The sequence below is a fragment of the Silurus meridionalis genome, chromosome 23 (assembly GCF_014805685.1).
Source record: "Silurus meridionalis isolate SWU-2019-XX chromosome 23, ASM1480568v1, whole genome shotgun sequence".
NCBI lineage: Eukaryota > Metazoa > Chordata > Actinopteri > Siluriformes > Siluridae > Silurus > Silurus meridionalis.
Window position 1 is genome coordinate 403,743 of NC_060906.1, and position 9,433 is coordinate 413,175.

The 9,433-nt window shown below is 39.3% G+C and overlaps 2 long non-coding RNA genes across 3 annotated transcripts; both read right to left on the reverse strand.

Annotated features, from left to right (window-relative positions):
- Nucleotides 1-5,678, reverse strand: LOC124376937. Its single transcript, XR_006924022.1, has 3 exons — nucleotides 5,506-5,678; nucleotides 145-248; nucleotides 1-53 (listed from the first exon to the last, which is right to left on the reverse strand). It is a non-coding gene; the product is annotated as an uncharacterized LOC124376937 (long non-coding RNA).
- A 2,488-nt stretch (nucleotides 5,679-8,166) lies between these two features.
- Nucleotides 8,167-8,987, reverse strand: LOC124376856. Of its 2 annotated transcripts, XR_006923916.1 has the most exons (3): nucleotides 8,869-8,987; nucleotides 8,623-8,734; nucleotides 8,167-8,494 (listed from the first exon to the last, which is right to left on the reverse strand). It is a non-coding gene; the product is annotated as an uncharacterized LOC124376856 (long non-coding RNA). The 2 variants fall into 2 exon arrangements; XR_006923915.1 differs by lacking the exon at nucleotides 8,869-8,987 and having other exon boundaries at nucleotides 8,623-8,844.
- Between the last annotated feature and the right edge of the window lie 446 nt (nucleotides 8,988-9,433).

A 9,433-nucleotide genomic window follows, 5' to 3' on the forward strand; every position in this document is an offset into this window, starting at 1 on the left:
TGTCCACTTCTAAGGTGTGTTTTGGAGGGAAACTGCTTCTCTACACTGTTCATCTATAAAGAAAACATCAAAGAAGCTGACAGAGATCAGATCTAAAATTGTCCATGATGTTTGTAAGAATCATCTAAGTGGACATCAGGTCACCTGTGCTTTTCAGTCATATCTGCAGCAAGAATCTTGATCATCTTCCTTCTGGTGGTGTCACTCAAGCTTTTGGTTTTGTTGTATTCTCTGAGTTTTTGGAGCAGCTGAAAAGAGTTTAATAATGTAATCATTCACAAGCCATATCCCTCTCAGGGAGCATTCGCTTAACAAGACTGTGTGCTTATAGAGTGCAGCTTGTTTACATATTAGCATAAGCAGTGTGATGTGTGTGTGTGTTATATCGCTGTGTATAATACATCTCACCCAATGTTTTGAATGTGCACATTAGCAGCTGAAAACATCCAAGGACCGAAGATGTCACTTGAACAAATGATCTTTAAAATGGTCTATCGTCATATTCATTTATTTACTTTTAACAGGTTATATTCATGCAAAAAATGAATAGTTGTTCCAGACATGTAAGCAGAGGTGACAAAAGTATACACATCCTTTACTTAATAGAAGTACAGATACTCATGTTTTAAAATACTCCAGTAAAAGTTATATATAAAAAAATTATATATATATATTTTTTTTTTTTTATCTCATCTTAGTCTTTATATAAGATGAGATAATATATACACTATATTTGTAAAAGTATTGGGTCAGACTTTAATGGGCATGTAGGTGAAGAGAACAGAGGTGATGAGGAGGTGATGGTTTTAAGGAGAGGAATGTGGAAGGGCAGATGGTGGTAGATTTTGCTAAAAGGATGGAAATGGCAGTGGTGAACACGTATTTTAAGAAGGAGGATCATAGGGTGACGTATAAGAGTGGAGGAAGGTGCACACAGGTGGACTATGTGCTATGCAGGAGATGCAACCTGAAGGAGATTGGAGACTGTAAGGTGTTGGCGGGGGACAGTGTAGCTAGACAGCATCGGATGGTGGTCTGTAGGATGGTTTTGGAGGCAAAGAAGAAGAAAAGTAGAGTAAGGATTGAAAGAAGAATAAGATGGTGGAAACTGAAGGAGGAAGACTGTAGTGTGAGGTTCAGGGAAGAGGTCAGACAGAGGCTTGGTGGTGGTGAAGAGGTGCTGGATAATTGGGCAACTACTGCAGGAGTGATGAGGGAGGCAGCTAGAAAAGTACTTGGTGTGACATCTGGAAATAGAAAGCAAGACAAGGAGACATGGTGGTGGAATGGGGAAGTGCAGGAGAGCATTAGGAGAAAGAGGTTGGCAAAACAGAAGTGGGATCGACAGAGTGATGAGAAAAGTAGGCAGAAGTACAAGGAGATGCGGCAGCAGGTAAAAAGGGATGTGGCAAAAGCCAAGGAAAAGGCATATGAGGAGCTGTATAAGAGGTTGGACACTAAGGAGGGAGAAAAGGATTTATACCGATTGGCCAGGCACAGGGACCAAGCTGGGAAGGATGTACTGCAAGTTAGAGCAATAAAGGATGGAGAGGGAAATGTGTTGACTAGTGAGGAGAATGTGTTGAGAAGGTGGAGGGAGTATTTTGAGCAGCTGATGAATGAGGAAAATCAGAGAGAGAGAAGGTTGGAGGATGTGGAGTTGGTGAAGCAGGATGTAGATAGGATTAGTAAGGAGGAAGTGAGAGCAGCGATTAAGAGGATGAAGAATGGAAAGTCGGTTGGACCAGATGACATACCAGTGGAAGCGTGGAGATGTTTAGGAGAGATGGCAGTGAAGTTTTTAACCAGATTGTTTAACAGGATTCTGGAAGGGGAGAGGATGCCTGAGGAATGGAGAGTGTGCTGGTACCGATCTTTAAGCATAAGGGAGATGTGCAGACCTGCAGTAACTACAGGGGAATTAAGTTGATCAGTCACACCATGAAGTTATGGGAAAGAGTAGTGGAAGCCAGGCTGAGAAAAGAGGTGACCATCTGTGAGCAACAGTATGGTTTCATGCCGAGGAAGAGCACCACAGATGCCTTATTTGCTTTGAGGATGTTGATGGAGAAGTATAGAGAGGGACAGAAGGAATTGCATTGTGTATTTGTGGATTTAGAGAAAGCGTACGACAGAGTGCCAAGAGAGGAGTTGTGGTATTGTATGAGGAAGTCAGGTGTGTCAGAGAAGTATGTGAGGGTGGTGCAGGACATGTATGAGGACAATGTGACGGCAGTGAAGTGTGCAGTAGGTACGACAGACTGGTTCAGGGTGAAGGTTGGACTGCATCAAGGATCGGTCCTGAGCCCTTTCCTGTTTGCAGTGGTAATGGACAGGTTGACGGACGAGGTCAGACAGGAGTCTCCCTGGACTATGATGTTTGCAGATGATATTGTGATTTGTGGTGAGAGTAGGGAGCAGGTTGAGAAGAGCCTGGAGAGGTGGAGATATGCGCTGGAGAGAAGGGGAATGAAAGTCAGTAGGAGTAAGACAGAGTACATGTGTGTGAATGAGAGGGAGGGCAGTGGAGTGATGCGGTTGCAGGGAGAAGAGGTGGAGAAAGTGGAGGAGTTCCGGTACCTGGGGTCAACAGTGCAAAGTAATGGAGAGTGTGTTAGAGAAGTAAAGAAAAGAGTGCAGGCAGGGTGGAGTGGGTGGAGAAGAGTGACAGGAGTGATTTGTGATAGAAGAGTATCTGCAAGAATGAAAGGGAAAGTTTATAGGACTGTGGTGAGACCTGCGATGTTGTATGGATTAGAGACAGTGGCATTGAGTAAAAGACAGGAGGTGGAGCTGGAGGTAGCAGAGCTGAAGATGTTAAGGTTTTCGTTGGGAGTGACGAGGATGGACAAGATTAGAAATGAGTTTATTAGAGGGACAGCGCATGTAGGATGTTTTGGTGACAAGGTGAGGGAGGCGAGATTGAGATGGTTTGGACATGTGCAGAGGAGAGACATGAATTATACTGGTAGAAAAATGCTGAGGATGGAGCCACCAGGTAGGAGGAAAAGAGGAAGGCCATAGAGGAGGTTCATGGATGTGGTGAGGGTGTAAAAGAGGCAGATGTAGAGGACAGGGTGGTATGGAGACGGACGATCCGCTGTGGCGACCCCTAATGGGAGCAGCCGAAAGAAGAAGAAGAAGAAGATTTGTAAAAGTATTGGGTCACCTGGTCATAAGTTCGGTATGTAATTTTTGAGCATTGAATTCAACAATTTGTCCCAATTTGCTCTTATAATTCCCTCCACTCTTCTTGGAAGATGTTCCACTAGATTTTTTAAGTGTGCTTATTAATATATTTGTGTTCATCAGCCACAAGGGTGTTATGGAAGGCATGTACTGATGTAGGTGAGAAGGTGAGGAGACCTGGGGTGCAGTCAGTATTCCAATTCATCCCAAAGTTGTTCAGTAGGAATGAGATCAGGCCACTCAAGATCTTCCTCTCCAAACCATGTAAACCAGATTTTCAAGGAGCTCACTTTGTGCAAAGGGGCATTGCCATGCTGGAACAGGTTTGGGTTTCCAAGTTCAAGTGAATGCAAATTGTATTATAGCGCCATCTAAAGACTTGAATGCCTCCAGATTTGTGGTAACAGTTAGGAAAAGAACCACATAGAGCATGAGAGGCCAGGTGTCCCAGTACTTCTGTGTATATATATATATATATATATATATATATATATATATATATATATATATATATATATATATATATATATATATATATATACAGTGAGGAAAATAAGTATTTGAACACCCTGCTATTTTGCAAGTTCTCCCACTTAGAAATCATGGAGGGGTCTGAAATTGTCATCGTAGATGTCTACTGTGAGAAATCACAATGTATGATTTTTAATTATTTATTTGTATGATACAGCTGCAAATAAGTATTTGAACACCTGAGAAAGTCAATGTTAATATTTGGTACAGTAGCATTTGTTTGAAGTCAAATGTTTCCTGTAGGTTATCACCAGGTTTGCACACACTGCAGGAGGGATTTTGGCCCACTCCTCCACACAGATCTTCTCTAGATCAGTCACGTTTCTGGCCTGTCGCTGAGAAACATGGAGTTTGAGCTCCCTCCAAATATTCTCTATTGGGTTTAGTTCTGGAGACTGGCTAGACCACGCCAGAACCTTGATATGCTTCTTACATAGCCACTCCTTGGTTATCCTGGCTGTGTGCTTCTAGTCATTGTCATGTTGGAAGACCCAGCTTCGACCCATCTTCAATGCTCTAACTGAGAGAAGGAGGTTGTTCCCCAAAATCTCGCAATACATAGCCCCGGTCATCCTCTCCTTAATACAGTGCAGTCGCCCTGTCCCATGTGCAGAAATCACCCCCAAAGCATGATGCTACCACCCCCATGCTTCACAGTAGGGATGGTGTTCTTGGGATGGTACTCATCATTCTTCTTCCTCCAAACACGTTTAGTGGAATTATGACCCAAAAGTTCTATTTTGGTCTCATCTGACCACATGACTTTCTCCCATAACTCCTCTGGATCATCCAAATGGTCATTGGCAAACTTATGACGTGCCTGGACATGTGCTGGTTCAAGCAGGGGAACCTTCCGTGCCATGCATAATTTCAAATCATGACATCTTAGTGTATTACCAACAGTAACCATGGAAACGGTGGTCCCAGCTCTTTTCAGGTCATTGTCCAGCTCCTCCCGTGTAGTTCTGGGCTGATTTCTCACCTTCCTTAGGATCATTGAGACCCCACGAGGTGAGATCTTGCATGAAACCCCAGTCCGAGGGAGATTGACAGTCATGTTTAGCTTCTTCCATTTTCTAATGATTGCTCCAACAGTGGACCTTTTTTCAACAAGCTGCTTGGCAATTTCCCCGTAGCCCTTTCCAGCCTTGTGGAGGTGTACAATTTTGTCTCTAGTGTCTTTGGACAGCTCTTTGGTCTTGGCCATGTTAGTAGTTGGATTCTTACTGATTGTATGTGGTGGACAGGTGTCTTTATGCAGCTAACGACCTCAAACAGGTGCATCTAATTTAGGATAATAAATGTAGTGGAGGTGGACATTTTAAAGGCAGACTAACAGGTCTTTAAGGGTCAGAATTCTAGCTGATAGACAGGTGTTCAAATACTTATTTGCAGCTGTATCATACAAATAAATAGTTTAAAAATCATATATTGTGATTTCTGGATTTTTTTTTTTTAGATTATGTCTCTCACAGAGGACATGCACCTACGATGACAATTTCAGATCCCTCCATGATTTCTAAGTGGGAGAACTTGCAAAATAGCAGGGTGTTCAAATACTTATTTTCCTCACACATATATATATATATATATATATATATATATATATATATATATATATATATATATATATATAAAATGTGTTTATTTATTTGCCATCACCAGGCCATATCTCAGATAGTAAGCATACCTTATATAAAAGACTAAAAGACAAACAATATTGTATGGTAAAAAACTTAAAACATTAAAATGGAAGAAAGATATAACAATAAAACGTTAGATTACCTGTTTGTGATTTCTCAGATTTGATGGCGAATTCTTGAAAGCCAGCACTTTTTTACACCGGTAATTTTGAACATCTCCCTTATATAAGACCATGGGTTTGAGGAATGTTTTAATTTATTTTCACATTGGTGACTTGCTCTGAAATCACATTAACCGTTCCTCTTGTTCCTTGCTCAGTGTTTGCTCCGCATGCAGTTCTGAAAATGTAAGAAGTAGAAAGTACAGATATTTGTGTAAAAATTTAATGAATGAAAGTAAAAAGTTGTCAGAAATATAAATAGTGAAGTAAAGTACTGATACCAGAAAAATCTACTTAAGTACAGTAACGAAGTATTTGTACTTCCCTCCTCTGCATGTAAACATCTTTATAATATCTATTATACTAAGACACTAAATAAATCTAAGAGCTTTCAGTCCCTCCACTGACCTTCCAATAGTAAAAACATTCTGGAAATAATCCATGTGACTCCATGGTTCAACCTTCATTTTATGAAGTGAATGGAACACATTGGAATTTGTGCCTCAAAAAAAATAAAAAGATCAATAATTTCACTCCTGAATCAATCAGTAAACAGAGTGTTTTTAGGATGGGGTTCTTTTGTGCTTCAGATTCTGTCGTACTTTAGGTGCTTTAAAATAGTTGCTACATTACCGAGTTGAATTTTTACAGATTGATGCAGAATTAATAAAATTGTTGAACAAAGTCAATATTTTGGGGGTTTTTTTTGCACAAAAATTGTCCGTTTCCATTCCCTCATAAAATTACAGGTGAACCACCACAGTCCCATGGATTATTTCAAATAGCTTTTTACTATTTTTTTTAGGCCTTGAATGTTGCAGTTGTGTCGGTTGTGAATAGAGGGACAGATTTCATTATAAACATCATCTGTTGTGTTCTGAAAATGAATAAAAGTTGTACGAGTTTGGAACAGCATGAGAATAAGTAATTAATGACAGAATTTTAATGTTACGTGAACTTTAGCACCCTGGCCATCATGTGTGATGTAAAGAAAATCAAAACACTTACCTTGAAATAAATGTGGTCACAAAAGACATTTGCAACTAATCAGATTTAAATAGCAATGTGTGTTGACTGATTGGTTGCAACTATGGTGTAAGACGTGCCAATGCCAGGTATAAAAAGGGCCAGAGAAATGTAGACCTGCACACTTCATTTTCTTGTCTTTCAGTCAGGTTTAAAATTTGTACTGCACATAGAACAATATACAAAACCACGGACGCACAATTCTGCCTTCATCTTCAACAATCTGTTGCTTTCTTGAAGGGCTTCCATCATTTAGAAGAATAGTGTCATCAGATTCATAGTTTGCATTCTCCAGTGAGCTTTCTTTACTTGTCCCAGAAGGAACCTGGGCGAAATCTATTGAAAATCTATTGTAATCAATTGACTGTAAAACAGCTACATTACAAATCCTTGTGTAAGAAAGAGGTGATCGCCACACTGTCTTCCCTCGGGTATAACAAAATAACACACAATTTTAATGATGAACGATAAGTAGAGCACAAATGGCATTTTACAATTTACAAGATAGCATTGGGAGACTGAAAAGTGTTATTAAAAAAACAGTCCTTACATCAATATAGGCTGCATTTTTATATGCTGGAAATATGGTGTAAGTCGATGAATGTGTAAAAACATCAATCATTAACGTGTGTTTTCATTAATGTCCTTCATTCAATGGGCTCAACCATCAGATTTAAATCTCAATGCATTTGAAGACAATGCCTACAGTCTCAAAAAATAAATAAATATACAATTATATAATATAATATATTACAGTTAAAAACAGAAAAACGAGTAAATGTGGCTGCTGTAGAACCTCCTGGAAAACGTCCTCATCAACTTCAATGTGTGACTCATCGTAAAGCCTGGCCTCGACCCGTTCAGAGGCGGGAATTCAAAATTTCACAAAAGCTGTGAACAAACTAAAACCAGTTTTAAATACAAGTTAAATATACGTATTTATCAGTTTTAAAGTTTGTGGTGGCGAAATTGTCAAAACACTACTACAAATTTATTTTACAAGCAAAGTACCTTCATCCAGAAAATTGAAAAGTTTTAGTTTGGCACCAGAAACATTCACAAACTTCTGTTGATCCTTGAACTGAACTTTAAACACACTTTCATAAATCCTGACACAAACATCCACAGTAAGTCATTTATAAACGTGTTCGACATAACATTATTTTTGTAAAAAAAATCTTAACACAAGCAAAACACAGAAACATGGTTAGACTTACCTTCTCTGTCGTGTGCAGGCAAAATGGCGTCCACGCTTCACAAGGCAGAAATAGTTGAGGGTGAAGTCGAGATTATTTGTCGAGGTTTTCTTTGCACTTTAAGTGTAAAAATGAAAGCACATCATGTTACACCCTAAAACTCCACAGCGAGGGTGAACTTCTATACACTGTAAATTCTTCATTTCACTTTTATTATGAGACTTATGAACATTTAACACTGCATTATTTACATCGATTTTCTTAACCTTCTATCCATCCACCTTCCTTTAGATCTACCTAACCAGCTAACTTTTCATCTATCTGTCTGTCTGTCTGTCTTTCTGTATGTCTAACCCTAACCCTAACCCAGAAATCCACAAGTGTGGTGAATGATGATTACAGGAAAAAGTGACACACAGATTAAATGTCTTTTTATTATCTTCTTTATTTATATTACTTCTTATGTCTGTGTTAATCCCTATTTTTAACAGTCATTTTATACAAATAAATGCAATCCCCATACACCTTTATTGCATTTTTATATATTTATATATGTATTAACATATTTATTCTAAAGAAAACATAAAGAATGATGCCATGGTTTTTTTTCTGTGTATAATTAAAACTCATTGTAAAATATTAGAACTCATTGGAATATTTAGACTGCATGCACGACACACTGCAAAATCCTTGATGGAGCTTCAGAATAGATTCCTTGGAGCACCTGGTCTGCTCTTCCCGGAGGAAACTGGTGGAGACACAGAAAGCACCAGGATGTAGGTCTGTACTTAGAGTACACTAAAAATCACTTAAAGTGAGAACAGATTGAACTGGAAATTCTCTCCTCATTTACTAAAAAAAGTGTAACTAGTTTACCTCTCCAACTCATAACACCGCTACCATCAGAACCATGCAGCTGTCGCCTCACCTCCTTCTTCTCCTCCTTCTTCTTCTTCTACCACTAGCACTTCTGCACTACCACCTCCAGCTGTAACTCCGGGTCATGTACAGGACATTAAATAAATCACTGAAAAGCTCCAGGAGGTTTGTACAGTCTACTAAAACAGAGCACTGATTATAGTCTCATCAGCTGCAGGTGTGAAACCTTTAACAACCACTTACTTCCTCCAGCTCTGTCCACCATTCAGAAACCAGCACCCAACCACATCTCACAACACATCTGACAAGATGGCTGCCATGCCTTTTCTCTGAGTTCTTGGCTGCTTACAATCTACTAAAAATCTACTTAATCGCATTAAGGATCATTACATCAAGTTTGAGATTTGCTCAATATATGCACTTTGATCATATACAGTGGATTTTGAAAACATCGAGTTGTAAAGAACTTTGTAATTTGCAACATTTTGTACTGTGCTTTGGAGGCTTCCGGCCTTGTTAGGCCTGAAGAGATATCCTCACATTAACATCCAACTTGGTACATCGTGGTAAGAGTGAGTAATCATGCCTCCTGAATCTAAAGCAATGCCTGATGATGATGCTGTTGTGACCATGAGTACACTGACCCAGTTACCAGGAAAAAATTCTACAAGGACATGTTATAACAGCAACAAGAAAACTTCAAGAGTTTTATTCAAATAATCATGAATGGAAACACAAAAAGGTTGGATGGTGTCATCAGAGATGTTCAGGAGTTGAAAACAAGCCTACAATTCACTCAAGGCATCAT